The sequence below is a fragment of the Protomyctophum bolini genome (genome assembly GCF_963924005.1).
Source record: "Protomyctophum bolini genome assembly, chromosome: 4".
In the NCBI taxonomy this organism is placed as follows: domain Eukaryota; kingdom Metazoa; phylum Chordata; class Actinopteri; order Myctophiformes; family Myctophidae; genus Protomyctophum; species Protomyctophum bolini.
In genome coordinates, this window is record NC_137865.1 from 34,794,475 (window position 1) to 34,813,116 (window position 18,642).

Here is an 18,642-nt window from a genome sequence, read left to right on the forward strand (position 1 = left end):
AAAAAAACAAGAACTCGGAACAGAACAGGCAACGGTCCAGGAACCTTTCAGTGCTGTGTAGGAGGAGGGTGACCTGCAGTAGTTTAGTGCCTTTTTTTTAAATGGACTTTTCTTTCTCCCCGTGAGCTAGTAGTATAAAGATCATATCTGGAAGTCGAATGGTGCTTGAGGTAACACTAGCCCAAATTAAGCCAGAGTATTGCTCTTGATGGCTTGAACAGAGAGAGATAACGTGCATGCATGCGTGTCTGTGTCTGTGTGTGTGTGTGTGTGTGTGTGTCTGTGTGCGTGCGTGTGTGCGCGCACGTGCGTGCATGCGTGCGTGCGTGTGTGGTTAGGTGGGTGTGATAATATGTACTGCCAGTCTGCACCAATACCACCAGTGTTGATTTCGTCGACTAATACTATGACAAAAAATGTTCGTCGACTACATTTTTCACTGACGAAAACTAAATGGAAACTAAATGACAACTAAGCTATGATGACAAAGGCTAAATATATTGGCAATTTCATCAACAAATAAAAACTAGACCAAAATGTTAGTGGACAAGAGTATAAGCCAGTATAAGTCATTTTACACTTGCATGCTGAAAATAGACAATCCATAAGCTCACAACGCGTCGCAGCGTTGTGAGTGAAAAATCAGCATATTACGACTGCATCAAAGCCCGCCAAAATACATTTTAGTCGACTAAATCAACTGGAGATTAAAATCTTATAATATTAAAAAAACTGGACAAACACTAAAACATTCCAGGTGACTAAAATGTGACTAAAAAACTAAATGAAACCTATTCAAGAGACTATGACCAAAACTAATATCAACACTGTTGCCCAGCACTGATCTTGTGGTATAGATGGCAGGTCACGGTGGAAGCCACTTTAATACAATGAAAACATCCAATGAACAAATCAAAGAGTCATTTACGTCGGCCTTTCTAGAGTTTTACCTCTTCTTTCTTTCTGCTGCAGCAGCACTAATTTGTTTGAAGTATAAGGAATTCTGACATGATAAGCAAAATGTGGGCCACTTAGGACCAGCGTTTTAAATTTCATCTAAACTCCCTTAATTATATCAAGCTCAGTGGGAAATCTGAAATTGCATTATTGTCCCTTTTAACATGCAATTGCCTTTCAAATGCAATTACACAGCGGTGACATGACAAAGGTGGACACCCCTAACAAAATTACTGTGCTCATGGAGTACAAATCCTGTCGTGACAGCTAGTGGTCATTTATGGGCTTATACTTGCATTAGGTTGAAATGGACTTTAACTTGAGTCTTCAAAAGGTTTCACAACATTGTTCAACATATTCTGCAATTATCCACTTTGTAGATTGTAGATCTTCTATCTATCTATCTATCTATCTATCTATCTATCTATCTATCTATCTATCTATCTATCTATCTATCTATCTATCTATCTATCTATCTATCTATCTATCTATAAATGCGCCATCTATCTATAAATGCACCGTCTGTCTGTCCATCCGTCCGTCCGTCCGTCTAGTTTTTTTAAATAATTATTAATAATAAATGTATTTATGTATTCACATATGACACACACAAATTAGAGTAATTTAACAATACAGAGAATCTGAACATTTGAGTTTGCAATGATTTGTCCTGCTGATATCGTTGCAGAGGAATACATGTATCAATGACTTAAGATGCCTTTTGATTGTAAATGATATAAACAATCTAACATTAAGATTGTTCTGGCTCATTTCAAGTAGTGATTTGTTTATTCCAAAGCTAATTAGCATCATCAACATTAAAGACACCATTATCCTTACATTTAAGACTTATTAGATACATTTCTGTCTTCCCATCAATGCTTAGTTAATTTATTTAAGACAATAAGTGACACTCAATATAACTATTTGTTTCAAAAAGCAAGGGTGTTCTTTCGTATAGTGGCTTCTTTGGCCATTTGGGTGCGGTAAGTTCTGTTGTTAAATGCGGTCAAGCTAATGACAGTCATTTCCAAATAGTTAGAAAAGTGACTAAGGCACTTGGCCCCGAATCAGCATCAGACTGATTTGTGGTGAGCTAATGAGCTAACAAGCTAATGAACCCTATGTGGTCGCTTGTTTGGCTTCCCCCCAAAAAAGGCCTTTAACAATGTTCGCTGTGCCCTTTTTTTCCCCCTCTTTAACTCTGCCTTTGTAAATTAACTCCACTTTATTACGTCCATTAGACAAATCAGGACCTTCTAATGAGATAATATAACAGAATTTACTGTTGTTTCCTGTCATCTAAGTTACTTCATGGTGCGTAACCTCAAGATGTGTGTCCACTATGTGGAACGTTTGGGCCAGCCCAGGACATTTGGATAAATTATTAGATTTAGAATTCCACACAAATCAATGTCTCACCATTTTAATGTGAGACATTCCTTGTTTTTGACAAGGAGTTCAATTCTAGTCCAGGTATAAAGTCTGGACTTTGCGTTTTCCGTGTGTGTGTGTGTGTGTGTGTGTGTGTGTGTGTGTGTGTGTGTGTGTGTGTGTGTGTGTGTGTGTGTGTGTGTGTGTGTGTGTGTGTGTGTGTGTGTGTGTGTGTGTGTGTGTGTGTGTGTGTGTGTGTGTGTGTGTGTGTGTGTGTGTGTGTGTGTGTGTGTGTGTGTGTGTGTGTGTGTGTGTGTGTGTGTGTGTGTGAATGTACTGACTGTGTATTATGGCATGTAAATGGTGAACGGTGCATTTATATATAGCGCTTTTTATCCAAAGCATGTATTTAGCATTTTCACATGTGTGTTTGTGCAGCCTATGATGTATTTGTTTGTGTGGTCCGCGTGTGCCTGTTTGTACTGTATGTTGAGTGTTTTTTGCACTATCATGCCTCGTCAACATCTCGTCCGACTCCCATGTGGTTTTACTTTGAAGAGGCTGGTGGGCTGTGGAGAGACACGCTGGCTTTTTTTCTTTCTTTTTGGTAACGACTCAAAAGTAAGTGTGTGTGTGGGAGGGGTATCACTAGCAGCAGCAGCAGTTGTTCAGCACCCTCCCCCCCCACATACACACACACACACTTAAACGGCAAATCCCTCTAGCGCGAGGGCCCTCCGACGACCGACGACCTCTCATACACCCCCCCCAAACCCCCATGCAGCCCCTCCTCAAAACCACCCAGGCTCGTACCCCACTTTCTCTGTCTTCTATTGCCCTTGAAATGGGGCCTGCTCTAAATATTATCTTCCCCTTCTTTCGTTTCATCCCTTGCGTTTATCCCCCGAGCGGAGAAGAAAGAAAGGAGCCGTGGGGCTCATGAGTCACTTTTTCCCCCCGTCTCTTCTCTCGCTCCGAGAAACCGCAGGCAGCAGCAGTGGCTTCCTGGAGATGAGCGCTTTTGTCTGTTGCGCGACCGCTAGTGGCTTTGAGCAGATCCCCGACTTATGAGGTAATGCACAGGCATGATCAGGAGAGAGAGAGAGAGAGAGAGAGAGAGAGAATGAGTGAGGAGGAGGGGGAGGAGAAAGAGGAGGAGAAGAGGATAGCACGGTGACATGCAGATCATTTGAAATCATTTCATATTTAACCACTTTTATGTACGCAGTGTTTTTGTTTCTTTTTTCCCTTTTTTTGCCATTTTATATTGTTTTTGGCCAGGCCGCTTCAACTAATTCACATTTTTGTCACACTTTGGACAAAGTATTCTATTGCTCTGCCACTGCTCTGCTCCACTAGGACAAACTCTGCACTGTCTGCTCCACTGGGACAAACTCTGCACTGTCTGCTCCACTGGGACAAACTCTGCACTGTCTGCTCCACTGGGGCAAACTCTGCACTGTCTGCTCCACTGGGACAAACTCTGCACTGTCTGCTCCACTGGGGCAAACTCTGCACTGTCTGCTCCACTGGGACAAACTCTGCACTGTCTGCTCCACTGGGGCAAACTCTGCACTGTCTGCTCCACTGGGACAAACTCTGCACTGTCTGCTCCACTGGGGCAAACTCTGCACTGTCTGCTCCACTGGGGCAAACTCTGCACTGTCTGCTCCACTGGGACAAACTCTGCACTGTCTGCTCCACTGGGACAAACTCTGCACTGTCTGCTCCACTGGGACAAACTCTGCACTGTCTGCTCCACTGGGGCAAACTCTGCACTGTCTGCTCCACTGGGACAAACTCTAGAGGCTGCTTGACACGCATTTCATAACGTCACCTGTTACGTGGCCACGTTGTTGCTGATACGTCATCAGCCAACGTACGCCACTCTTTCCATGCTTCTCATTGTTGACAAAAATAGCACCGTTCGAGACGGTAAAAGTAAACGATTCAGTAGTCCACTGTCAGTAGTACAAAAATGAGAGCTGTGTGGGGTGAGTTTAGCGAATGATAAGGAGTCGTCGCAGGACAACAGCAGTAGCTGCGCAGTGCGCATTGATACAATATGTCAAGCTAGTGTTCTTTCTCAACCCGCACCACAGACCAATCAGAAGCCTCAGCTCCATTCAACCTTCATATATCCCACCTATAGGAGACTCTCCAGACTGATTTGCGAAGTGACATTTCAGATTGGCGGAATGCAGCAGGCTGGACCCCAGGCTACATAGAGCCCTCTATGGGTTTGAAGCCTTGAAGCCTCCAGGGCAACTCAACAGTAGTTGTTCTGGCATCAGTGTTTTAGAACCCCCTAGGGGCAGGACAATGTATTTTGTTTCTTGTTTTCTGCACAGTCTCTCCTGTTAATTGCTCATTTAGACTCCAGGTGCTGCCTGGAGTCTAAATGAGTGTTAGCAATCAAGGGATAATCAGATTTGCTGCATTTGAGGGTATTCCACGCCTGGGTGGCCGTGTTGTAGAAGGAGATTTCACCCATGTTTGTTTTGAAAGTGGGTTGTACCAGATCATTGTTCTTGCTCTCTGTAGTATTTTGGCTGTGGGTGTCACCTGTGTGGCATTATGTGTGCATGTTTATGGCTGGTGCGTATATACACATCACAGTATGTAGGCTATCTAAATGTATCATGCAGTGTACTTTTGTGATTTCAGTGTATGTAGGCTGGGTGTGTGTGTGTTTTTGCATCTATATTTGTGTACACAATACACATTCATTTCACTATGCTCGTTCACAGGGTGTGCCTATGCAATCGCAATCACATGCACACACGCATGCACGCACGCACGCACGCACGCACGCACGCACGCACGCACACACACACACACACACACACACACACACACACACACACACACACACACACACACACACACACACACACACACACACACACCCTGCCGCCTAATGCCGTCTGTTTATGTATTTAGCTGAGATTATTTACACAATGATAACACAGAGGCATGTGGTGATAAAACAGCATTATCAAACGGAGGCTTATAAAAGCATCTCCCTTCCAACAGCAAACACGAGATGAGGAAAACAGAAAGTGACACGCTGAGACAGCGTTATAAACCAAAACAAAACAGGTGGTGAAACTATTTGATGCATGTGTGTCCCGACACAGTTAAGACATGTGGACTTTGACATGCATGCACCCGTCCTGGAATACAATCTCACCTGTCTCTCACTTTCACTCTCTCTTTTGCCTGTCAAAAGTTGTCCGTCTTCATAAAGACAGAAATAGAAAGGCCAAATTAGGGCTGCCGGCTATGCTGACACACTCAAACTTAACCTTTTCTTAAATGTTTGTTTGTGGCTTTCGCCTTTATGTTTTATATTTTTTATAGAGGGATAGACAGTAAGTATAGGCTGACAGGAAATGGGGAGAGAGATGGGGGGTGACATGCAGTAAAGGCCGTCGGGATCAGGAGTCGAACCCGCGGCACACTGCCAGACTGGACTACCAGCCAGGGTGCCTGGACCGCTGAGCCACGGCCCAGGCCCTAGCCGTAGTTTTCAGTACGACATTAAATAGCTGATATAGAAACTCACAAACTCAGCTTCGCCCCAAAATCGCGGTGCAAGGGTTAATGTGGTTAATCATCTTAAAAATGTGTCCACTTGTCTTTTCTTACTTCCCATGGCAACAACTGTTGTCTCCTGCTTTGAGCTGTCTGTCTGCAAAGGAACGCCACCTTTAGTGTGACACTATTCTAGTTAATTGCTTCCTGTTTTAACCGTGGAGTTCATCAGGGTCCGAGGTCAGGGTCAAACTCAGGGGAAGTTGTCACACCTGGTCTTTAGATCATTCCCCTCACGGACGCTGGACTTAGAACAATGTGCCGTTTCACTTTTCTCACGTTGCTGCTTTGGACTTGGAGCAAACACCCTTTCCACTGGTTTGTTTTTTCAGGACTGCTTTGTAATGTAGGTAAATTTAAAATTAAAAAATGTTTCACCCGTGGGGCTTGTTGTCCTACAATCAAATCCTCAGTGTTAATTTAACTAAGAGTGTAAATTGGAAACGGAACACTCTCAAAGTGTGTTCGCACAGGAAACGAAGATTTCCTCTGTAATCGCACCACTTTCATGTGGTGCGATTACACACAGGCAGGCAGGCAGGCAGGCAGGCAGGCAGGCAGGCAGGCAGGCAGGCAGGCAGGCAGGCGGGCAGGCGGGCAGGCGGGCAGGCAGGCAGGCGGGCGGGCGGGCGGGCGGGCAAGCGGGCAGGCAGGCAGGCAGGCAGGCACACAGCTGTGCGTATTTGACAGCTTCATTGAAAATGATATATACAATTAAGTCAAGAAATAGAATATACGATTTAGTTGCTCAATCTTGATACATTTCACGTATAAACAAACAACTGCTGGGTTAAAACTGCAGTGTTACAGTATTTGGTACCGTTTCCATTTCCATAGTATGTGTAGTGTACATTATACTGATTGACAGCATTCGAGTCACTTGCATAAATAGGCAAATAGGAAAATGAACTTGAACAAAATGTGACCCAGCAACCACAATCATGCAAATGAAGCAAGTAGGAAAATATCTTCCCCTCTGGTGTGAACACAGAGGGGACCACCAGACACCCCAGGCTAACCTGTCCTACAGTATGGGTAAATTAACCATCATGATTTGGCAGACTGTAAGGTTGGTTGACATACGTTTTACTTGATATTTTTGCCATTTAGCTGACACTCTCATTCAGAGTGGTTTTCATCTGCAGAATGAGCTTAATCCATTTACGACCAGATTCTACAAAATGTCTTTCAAATCCTGACAGTTTTCTGTCACTTTAGGCTCTTAGCTAACTGGCTTATCCAGAGCAACTTGGAATGCAGGACTCTGTGGCTCACTCTGTGTAAACTTGGACAGGAGATAATCGCCAATAGAGCAGTGGGTTTTTTCAACCCTTTTCAAGGCCCATTGTTTATTGAGCATTTGAGCCACGGACCCCCATTTGATGACATTTATAGCCTCTCAGACCCAAAACTAAAGAATAATTTGTTGGCGTTGGATAGATTTTGTCCACAATTCCATGCTGTATTGATGTTGGTACCATACACTGATAGGACAGATATCAGGCAAACAAAATAACAATTCTTCTACATTCTCTAATTGTGTAGACTTCTTGTAAATTAAATAATGCAGATGTTTAACAATCATTTTACACTCGTCTCTGATTACATTTTATGCTCTCATCTCAGCCCACGGACACGTTACCGCGCGCTGACCCCGTCGGACGTAGCTCAGTTGAGATTAACATGCAACTCTGATGACATTGCATCCACCTAATGACAGTGTTTCATTACAGCAAAGGAAAAGACAAACACCCTGCATCTCATTTTAAAAACTGCCATCAGTCAAGACTAAACTAACGGCCTTTTGCTGGCGGCTCCATTTCATTCATACCATGGTCAGACCATGGTCCCGTCCCCTCCCCTCCCCTCTCCCCGCCCCTGCCACCGGCCTTTCCCAGTTACAGTGATCAGATCGGTTAAGTACATGCTAGTGTAATTTAGGTCTCTCCCTTGATTAGATTTGTGGCAGCTCTTAACAAAGCCCGCTCGAACTTAATCCAATGAGAGCCATTGTGGCCAAAGCCGCAACGGGGCTTTCGCTCCTGGTTAGCTTCAAACTGCAGGCTAGCTGCAAGGGGCAATTACCCACAACGCTCTAATGAAGTGGCTTCTCCGTGGGCAGGGGGGGGGGGGGGGGGGGGGACAATAGATACAGTGCTTCACAGCGTGAGACCACAAGTGATCACTTTTATGATATGATCATGGTCAAATAATTGCTTAATAAGCAAGATTATTGTATGCCCTCGCTGTACTGGCCTGGCCGTTCCTTTGTACTATTGGTGCGAGGTGTCAGATCATGTGTGTCAGCAAGTGTGTGAATTCTCACTGATATAAAATTATGTCTATTTATGATCTAGTTTCACAGCCAAACCTTTCACAAACTAAATGGTTCTCAGACAAGTACAGGAAAAGCCTACATTGTAAAATCCAGAGTGGTCAATTTGTACACACTTTACTTATGAGTTAATAAATTAGCTATTTTCAAATTTTTCAAATGGTCTCCTATGGAGGTCCCGCCCTGCATAAGCACAAAATCCTTTCAAATGGGGATCCGCGGCCTAATTTGGGGGTCCTTGACATGTAAATGTTTGAGAACCACATACTGGCCTCCATGTAGCTACAGTATGTCCTCATGATGACACATGGAGAGTGAAAATGCCCTGCTGCTGACCTGTGGCTGTATGTCACCATGCAGCTCAATCCCCTGATCTTCTGCTGTTGTTCCGTGTGAAAGACAATTAGTCTTGTGCTAGAACTCTGTGTGCTTGTGCGTGTGTAGTGTGTGCTGTCTCCTACAATCAAATCAAAAAGACAAATCTCCACTTTGTGTTTGCCTCTGTATATTTTCTCTCCTATCCCGGTTAAGCCCGGGATAGGATAGGAGACAATAATACTAAGACAATAATAGTTTTCTGTCTAAGCTGTAGGTAATCCATAAGTGTTCCATAGTTCACTGGAAACCAGAGGAGTGAGCAGGTGACATGTTGTGAACCAAACCGAGTTGGACACAATGGTGTGGAGACAGAGATTTAACCATATTAATGCCAGGAAAGTGGGATTCCGTTCTATTCTCCACCCCCCGCCTGTGCCAGAACGTAAAAATCTGTCTTTCTTTAATGTCATTTAATCCGGTAATTATATCATTTAATCCGTGTTTTTTTGGGGGGGGGGTTTCACATGGTAGTCACCCAGACAGCTGTCTGTCCATAAATGAATGGAGTCATCTCTACTTGCAAGTTGTAATACACGCTATAGAGTGAAGAATTGGTAATGACCGTTGGAATTGTCTCCTGCTTTCACACAAATAATACAGCATGTATTGTGATTTGTGATGCTCGAAAGCAACCAGTATGCTCTGTGCAAAGTACATACAATTATAACACTTTACTTTTGACATCCATAAACAGTAGTGAATGTGAAACCAGCAGGAGTGTGTGTGTGTGTGTGTGTGTGTGTGTGTGTGTGTGTGTGTGTGTGTGTGTGTGTGTGTGTGTGTGTGTGTGTGTGTGTGTGTGTGTGTGTGTGTGTGTGTGTGTGTGTGTGTGTGTGTGTGTGTGTGTGTGTGTGTGTGTGTGTGTGCGTGTGCGTGTGCGTGTGTGTAGCCCCGAGGTGCCTGGCTCCATGCCAAAGCCTGGATCACACACACAAAATGATTGTGGTGCCAAACCGTGCCATAGCCTATACCCAATTTGTACCTTACTCAACGATAGATACGCGTCGAGATTTTAATCTTAAAACAACATCAAGAAACACTGATATGATGCGATAACAAGGCGTAATAATACCACATGCTGAGTTTTACATGTTGATCCTTTTAGTAAAAGCAGTAGCGGGATATTACCATCCTGCGTACGGTCCTGTTACATGTTTGATTGATTGATTGAAGTATTTATTAACAGTATGCAGAATGGGTACATTTCAAACAAAGTCATTGTAAGGAGGTAAAAAGCGGAAAACAGTTAGGGGTAAAGGGGGTGGTGGGGGGAACTCAGACTTTATTGTTGGAGGCCAGTTTCGAATGGCAGCCGAGTGTGGAGTATAAAGTACAAGTATTGGAAATTGGAAATTACTCAAGTAAGTACATATACCTCAAAAGTATACTTAAGTACAGTAGAACTTCTTAACGGTAGTTTGTCATCTGGATGCCGTTAAATTAATTATTGCACATAACCGTCTGAGGTTCCCATCACAACTATGCATGTCCCCGCATGCATGCTGTACTTTCATACATGGACAACGGGCGGCCCGGGGGCCCCCGGGGGCCACATGCAATATTAGTATTACAATGTTATTGTCATTTTTCATGTCCCACACACACACACACACACACACACACACACACACACTATATATATATATATATATATATATATATATATATATATATATATATATATATATATATATAGTGAGTGTGGAACCATAGTGGAACCAACCTCTGGAGTGAGTGGAACTATAGTGGTCCTCTGGAGTGAGTGGAACTATAGTGGCCCTCTGGAGTGAGTGTGGAACCATAGTGGTCCTCTGGAGTGAGTGGAACTATATAGTAGCCCTCTGGAGTGAGTGGAACTATATAGTGGCCCTCTGGAGTGAGTGGAACTATAGTGGCCCTCTGGAGTGAGTGGAACTATAGTGGCCCTCTGGAGTGAGTGGAACTATATAGTAGCCCTCTGGAGTGAGTGGAACTATAGTGGTCCTCTGGAGTGAGTGGAACTATATAGTAGCCCTCTGGAGTGAGTGGAACTATAGTGGCCCTCTGGAGTGAGTGGAACTATAGTGGCCCTCTGGAGTGAGTGGAACTATAGTGGCCCTCTGGAGTGAGTGTGGAACTATAGTGGCCCTCTGGAGTGAGTGTGGAACTATAGTGGCCCTCTGGAGTGAGTGTGGAACCATAGTGGTCCTCTGGAGTGAGTGTGGAACCATAGTGGTCCTCTGGAGTGAGTGGAACTATTGTGGCCCTCTCCATCGTCAAAGTTTCCCACCCCTGGTGTACAGTAAGTCTCAGGGCTGTGGTATAATATATGGCTGGAAGGGAGCAAACCATGGCTTTTAATAAATCAGCCGTATCTAATGAAGTGCTTAATGGTGATTTACAATCTCCCAGCTCAGCCTCACTGCCACACTGACAGACATGGCCAATGAGAGAGAGAGAGAGAGAGAGAGAGAGAGAGAGAGAGAGAGAGAGAGAGAGAGAGAGAGAGAGAGAGAGAGAGAGAGAGAGAGAGAGAGAGAGAGAGAGAGAGAGAGAGAGAGGTGTAATCGAGACAAATGGAGAGATGCATTGAAAATAAGTGAAAGGGGAAACACTGATAAAGGAGAAAAAAAAGGACACTAAAGATCAGTTGAAAGAGAGAGAGGAACAGATTAAGGTGGAGAGATAGGAACAGATAAAGAGATAGAGAGAGAGAGAGAGAGAGAGAGAGAGAGAGAGAGAATATTTTATACTAAGTGAATGCAATTATGCTGTCAACTTTCAAAGTATATAAATGGAGTATAAATCAACTATCTCTGACAGAAAATGCACAATTAATGCTTTTTATAGTTTCACAAGCAAAGTCCCAACCAGCTCTGGTTACACCTTTATTTTATTCCTATGTTATATTCAATACTTATTTGTACATACATTGTTGTATCTTAATTGCTTTGTTCCATTTTTGCTTTGGCAATGTAAACTAAGTTTCTTTGAAGAGAGAGAGAGAGAGAGAGAGAGAGAGAGAGAGAGAGAGAGAGAGAGAGGACACCATACGACACGACATTTCTAACATAAAACGTTAGGGTACTCAAAATGCCAGCTGGGTTCAGGCAAGTAGACTAGGAGGAAAGAGGGAGAGCATAAGGACAAATGGATAGAGAGAGAATAGTTCCAAGTTCAGGAGTGTTTTCTGGACAAAAAAAAAAAGAAATTCACCGGGGGAAAGAAACACCCTCATTCGAGCAACTGTGACATTCCTTTCCCCCTGTTGGATACCACGAGAGATCAGAGTCTGTGATATGATTATGTTTAATGTGATAGCGCCCAGAACAGCTGGAGAGCAGTCATGGGCACGGTTAGTGTCAAATGGGAGACAAGAGGCTACTTATATGTACCCTGGAGCAGCTCTCTCACTCTCACGCACAGGTGTCGGCCGGAGAAGTGTTGTTTTTGACAGCCAAATTTTGATTTTAGTTTTAAATCATATAGTCTCTTGAATAGTTTTCATTTCGTTTTGGTCACATTTTAGTCACCTGGAATGTTTTAGTGTTTAGCGTAGTTTTAGCCGACTAAATCTACTATCTACAGTTGATTTAGTCGACTAAAATGTATTTTGGCGGGCGTTGATGCCGTCCTAATGGCTGATTTTACACTTGCTGAAAATAGCAGCTCTACAAGTTCACAACGTGTTGCACGCGTTGTGAGCTTGTAGATCGGCTATTTTCAACATGCAACCAAGTGTAAAACGACTTATACTATGGATCTCTTGTCCACTAGTACCTTCCTAACATTTTAGTCTAGTTTTTATTTGAAAATTGTCAATATATTTTATCTTAGTTTTAGTCATCATGACTTAGTTTAAATTTAGTTTCCATTTAGTTTTCGTCTGTGAAAAAAGTAATAGTCGACGAACATTTTTCGTCATAGTATTTGTCGACGAAATCAACACTGCGTGTGACTGTGACGTCAACACACATTTATTTTCCCCCTTTTTTTCGTCTAATATTTGCCCTGATTTAGGCGTCTTAGTTTCAAACAAAGGGGGTTATGAGTGGCTTAGATTAACAGCCTGTGTGAGTTGAAGCGAGGTCTTGTGCTGCATTCAATTCATGTATGTTCGCCTTGTGCTTTGGTTAGAAGGACAATGGACACCTTGTATGCCTAAAGGCCACTATTGGCTTCCTATAGTCCGCGCACACACATACACACACCTCTGAACTCAGCCAGGTCTGGCTGTGTGTATGTGTGTGGATAGGTTTATTGTTCATGAACCCTCTAGTCCTATTCTGTGTGTGTGCGTGCGTCCGTGCTGTACGTGTGTACTGTATGTGCGTGCGTGTGTGTGTGTGTGTGTGTGTGTGTGTGTGTGTGTTGGCCACAGTTTTACATGTGTATACATGTATCCAGAGTATATAGTCATACACCGCAAGTGTTAATTTAACTGTGAGTGCAAAGCGACGTCCGACATGGCGGGTGGAGTATTTCCAGGCGGGAGAAGGGTGGGGTATTTCCAAGGTGGCGAAGTGATGAGGTGGCTAGGATTTCAACAGTGGTCCCCAGCTAAATGGTGGAGAGTTCGTAACCAAATGGACCCTTAGTAGATCTTTAATTAGAGATGTAGAAGAATTGTTGTTTTGATCAATGTTTGCCTGTCATCTCTCCTAATAGTACAAACATCAATACAGCATGGAATTGTGTATAAAATCTTATCAAACGACAACAAAATATTCGTTAGTTTTGGGTCTGAGAGGCTAAATCTCATCAAATGGTGGTCCGTGGCGCAAACGCCCAATATATAATGGACCTCGTCACCTCGATATGAAAAGGGTTGAAAACCACTGGCTTACACTGGCTTATCAGTGGACGTGTTGCAGGTGGATTCAGCCACGATCAATCAAAGGCTCACTTGTCTTTACATTTAAGAGCAGTGTGCTGCACACTCAGGGCAGTGGTGTTAATGTTCACAGTGTCATGGGACCATCATTCATCCCACAATCAAACTAATGTCCTTCTGCGGGAGAAGTCGTGTCCTCAATAACACATGTACTACACCTATATTGAGAGAGGACAGTGTAGCCTGTTTCGTAATTGCTTTATTGAATGTAGGTGATTTATATTTTGTCTGTCTTAAAAAAACAAAGGGACGCTACAATGTAATGATGATACAAGCACATGTGTCTGTATAGTGTAAATCGATGTGCCCAAATAAATAAACATAAAAATAAAAGAGAGAGAGAGGACAGTGTTATTTTTACTCACTCGACCAGATTGTCTTGGGTTTGGTCTGGGACTAGAGTTCAAGTGATTTGTTCACCAGTCTAACACACTGAATTGCGTCTATACAATCACAGCTCTGTGCTGAGATGACGTGTCATGGAAAAAAAATGAAAAATGAAAGATGCTTGTCTGAGATACCAACAACTGTTTCAAATCACTGAACCTGTTTTCCCATAGCCGTGGGACAAGCAACATACATGCACTCACTCACACTGCATTCATGTATACGCACGCACGCACGCACGCACACTAGACACACAGACAGGGGGACGCTCCACAGAAAGGATTAGTTGTGGATTGTAACAGCTCATCATACCAGGAGACCCTGACGTGCCTAGTGGAACCCTCCGACAACTGCTCCTGGAGTGGAGAATAATATGGGGGTCTCTCTCCATGGCACGATGGCCATGGATGGGGGTCTCCATTGCATGGTGGCCCCCACGGGCCTCTTTCTCTGCTATGTCAGAGCCTCTGCTATGTATGCTGGCCTTCACAGTTTGGCAGACTTAAATGACTGCAGGGGAACTGACTTTTCCAGTCTGTTATTAATGTGTGGGTCTGTGTCAGACAAGTGCACAGGGCAGTGCAATAGCAGAGTGCATTGGATTGGACTATACTGCTGATGCAGTACAACACCCTGAAGCCTAGATTGTCCCTATTCTGGCCTGAAGACATTCAGTGTAGATGGAAAAAAGGAAGGGCCAAGTACAGAACCCTGGCCCCGGTCAATGACAATGACATGTAGGGTTTTACAGTGTGTATGTATGTGTCTTTGGCTATGGTAAGGGATAGGTTTGTTGATTTTTAGAAGCCCAAAACCTCATTATTAAAGTTTATGGAGCCAGTCACAGTCTGCAACACTTTTTGAGTGGTGCAACCACTCCCTTACGGAGATATGTGTGTGGCTGGCTGGCTGGGTCTGAGCACGAAAACAGCATGTTTTTTTTTCACCACCTGATGATTTCGGGTGTGCCAGTACAGTACAGTGACAGTACAGTACAGTACAGTACAGTACAGTACAGTACAGTACAGTAGAGGGTACAGTAGAGGAACCCCCACACGGTAACTCTGTCATTTCTCAACCGTTTCGGACGTGGGGTGGCACGCCAGAACCGGCCCGCCCCCCACTATGTATTTGAATTATGTCAATGGAAGCTGTATTCTGTCGTATAGTGCATAGTGCATACTGTATCATTTAAGTGTATACGTCTAATTTAGTTTGTATAATGTATACTGACACAAACTGACACAGTATCTTTTTAGGAGTTGTTAACAAAGTTGTTATGATGGATCAAATATCATGGAATGAAAGCAATAGTAAGTAACATACACACATACGGTAATGTCAACTTTTTAAGTTCCTACTTTAATGCATGAATTAAGTCAGAGATGGCTGGTGAACATATATGTTGTTCCAGGGGCCCCCAAGAAGCAAACTTATACTCAAGTTTGCTTTTTGGGGGCCCCTGGAACAACATATTTTGAGATGGTCGTCCTTGACATGAAAAAGCACCACTGATAGCAACATACGTTTTTCAGAAAACTGTTAGGATTTCTAAGATATTTTTAGAATTGTCCCTCAGGTCTTAATGGCTTAAAAAACCCTTAATAAAAAACAGATCTGCAAGCTCACAACATGTCTAAGTGTATAGGGCTTACTGTATATGGAGAACCGAGATGACTGGAAGCAATGTTGGAGGGCTCGTCTGAGGGCGACCTAGAGAGAGAGATCTTAAGTGGTTTAGCCTTGCCCATAGGACTAGTAACTGTAGGCTACACAAAGGTGCTTGCATGCCTTGCAAGTGAAAATAATTTACGAATGTTCAAAGGGGTCATGGGACACAAGCAGCACATAGATGTCTTTGTAACCTTTCAGTTCAAGTCACAAAGAGGTCCAGGCAGAGTAGTTCCAGTTCCAGTCATGTGCTATGTTCCAGTTATTGTAAAAGGCTCAATTTATTGTATTTTTGTAGACATATCACTCTATAGTGTATACGCATAGTTTCATTATATAGATATTCCACTGTTAGGTCTTTAGCTTAAATATGATTCTTGATGACCATTTTTATGAATTTACGTATTACTATGTTTTGTTCTTGCATACTGTAAATCACTCTGGATTAAGAGCATCTGCTAAATGCCTACATTGTAAATTGTAGATTGTGTTTTTCCTGTGACCCTGACAGCATCCCCACAACACGATGATGCTTGTCGGCACATTATATGCCGTCAAGGTAGAAGCAAGTCAAAATTTTCTCGCTACGTACGAGTCACTAAAACCCATCTGTACTCATAATAACACATTCATTCACACAGGTCAATAATTCAGATGAAAACATGTTGTTTATCAGCTGTTAGAAGAGAGCATGTGAATAATTGAGCCGCGCTCCGCTGACAGAACTTCGAGTCCTCCGATTGTGTGTTTCTTTGACGGTTGGTTGAACAAAGCTTATTGTGAGAGGAACAGAAACGCAGCTGGGATTACAGCGCGGATATCCAGTGAAACGACCTGTCAGTCCTAATCTGGGATTAGCCAGCTTTTAAACAACTCCCGAGTATACTCTAAAAGCCACCTGTTTGGACCCTCCGGGCACTTGATCTTATACCCTGGAGCTAGTAGTTTGATTTCTTTGTTGTTCTGTATAAAAGATATATCCGTTGTGTTCCGTCATGGGGATATGTACACTGTCTGTAAAAGCATTTGCAATTAATGAGGTTTGGTTTCAGCGAAGTAATCTTTATGAAACTTTTAGAGGTTTTGAGTGAAAAAAAACAACAACAATGTGTCTGTTAATTAATTGAGCATTCCAACTTTCCTTTATTTTACTGTATTTGTGTTTTGTAACCATTGTGTCAATATCTATCTATAAATGCAATGTCTCTACATCTGTACGTATGTGTGTACGGCTGTAATACACACAACTCGAGAACTGTTTGCCCCCCAAATTCGACACACGTGTTCCTATGTCCAGATGGCCCTGCCATGCAGGGTTCATGGAGCTGGCCTGTTCTGAAATCACAACACTCCATATTTGGGCATGCCTGATACACAAACTCCATATATAGGAATAAAGGGACACAGAGAGACACATACAGAAATCTCCATATATGGGCATAAAAGGGACACAGACAGATGGGTGGAACGAGTACTCTGACATGGGTACAGCGAGTATTGCATAGCCGGGTGGGGCATGGATCTCCAACTTCCATCGTTACCGACTTGTTGCACTACAGCTGGGCACCGGTCTAGTATACACCCACCTTGCCTGACATTGAATTTGTCAAATATGAAAGCAGGGAATCATAGCTTCAAATTGACATATTGGTTGTTCAGTTTGACACACCAGTTTTGGAGATATGACTTATAGTGTAATGTCTTGCAGAAAACAGCGAGTTGAGAAAACAGGCTTGAAAGGTTCACTTCTGTGGACTCTAACATTACACCTAGCTACATGTTTAAGCATTTATTTCATATTTATATTTAAATGTTGAACATTCTCCTGAACAGTTAGTCTTGCAGCCATGACTGTCTCTGTATCAAAAAGAGTCACATGTATAATACTGTCTGTCTAGTGAAAGAGGTCAGGGCACACTGTACCTTTATTGGACTTGCACTTGATACATATACTATAGATTACTTATACTGTATTGTGTAATTCACTTTCAGCACATGTAGGGTCCAAAAAGTTTTTGTCCATCTTAAAAGAAGGCATGCATGTCTTTGAATAGACCTTCTATATAAAGCTCATGCACAGCTAAGGCTAGCTGTGGCACAGAGGCCTACATAAGCCGCAGATGAATCTTCATCTCTGTGATTGAGAGTGACGCATGCCCACTGTGGCCTCCAAGTCACTTTAACTCAGCATTGGTTGAATGACAAATGTAGAGGCTGTGTGTGTGTGTGTGTGTGTGTGTGTGTGTGTGTGTGTGTGTGTGTGTGTGTGTGTGTGTGTGTGTGTGTGTGTGTGTGTGTGTGTGTGTGTGTGTGTGTGTGTGTGTGTGTGTGTGTGTGTGTGTGTGTGTGTGTGTGTGTGTGTGTGTGTGTGTGTGTGTGTGTGTGTGCATCCGTGCGTGCATGCTGGTGTGGGGTATTCCACAAACGCGGTACTTAATGATAATTCAAGTGACTTTGAAGGAACAGTCAATATAGACAGTCTGCGATTGTCCTGGATTGCGAGTGCTACTCGTGAGGCCCATAATGACTTATGGGAGCTCACTTTGTCTGGCGCTAGCCTCAGGGCTAATGCAATCACTCTGAAATATGTGTGAACGCAGCTGCTGTTGTGTCACCATGAGCGGCCTTGTTTTCCCTGAGACTTGGATGCTTTTGTTCGCTTATTCACTCAAGCCCCCGAAATAGACTTGGTACAATGATACATCTGTACATTTTTTGCGTGCGTGGGCTTGATGCGTTTTGTTATTAAAGTACAGTAGGCTCTAAGCCTTGGAAAATGTAGTTATGTGTTATTTGAAGCCAAGTGAAAATGTGGGATGTTCCTTATATGCATGGGAGACTCTATGTATGTCACTCTGGAGAAGATTTTTTTTTATGCACTGTACATCTGTGTATTTGGTTGAGATTGAGTCATATATCATTACTTTAAGGGTTTGTTGATTATGTAGAATCATTTTCATTTTTTTTCTCCTTTTGCTCTCAGAATAGAAATAACGAGTTGCTTCTTTAGACATAGAGTGAAATATTGACACATCTTATAAAGCAGAAGCAAATCTGATGCCAAAGTGTG

The 18,642-nt window shown here is 43.1% G+C and overlaps 1 protein-coding gene across 5 annotated transcripts in view; it reads left to right on the top strand.

Annotated features, from left to right (window-relative positions):
- The window catches only part of LOC308314803 (transcription factor SOX-6-like), a 161,584-nt gene that overhangs the window by 26,073 nt on the left and 116,869 nt on the right, over positions 1-18,642 (top strand). The window lies entirely within an intron of this gene.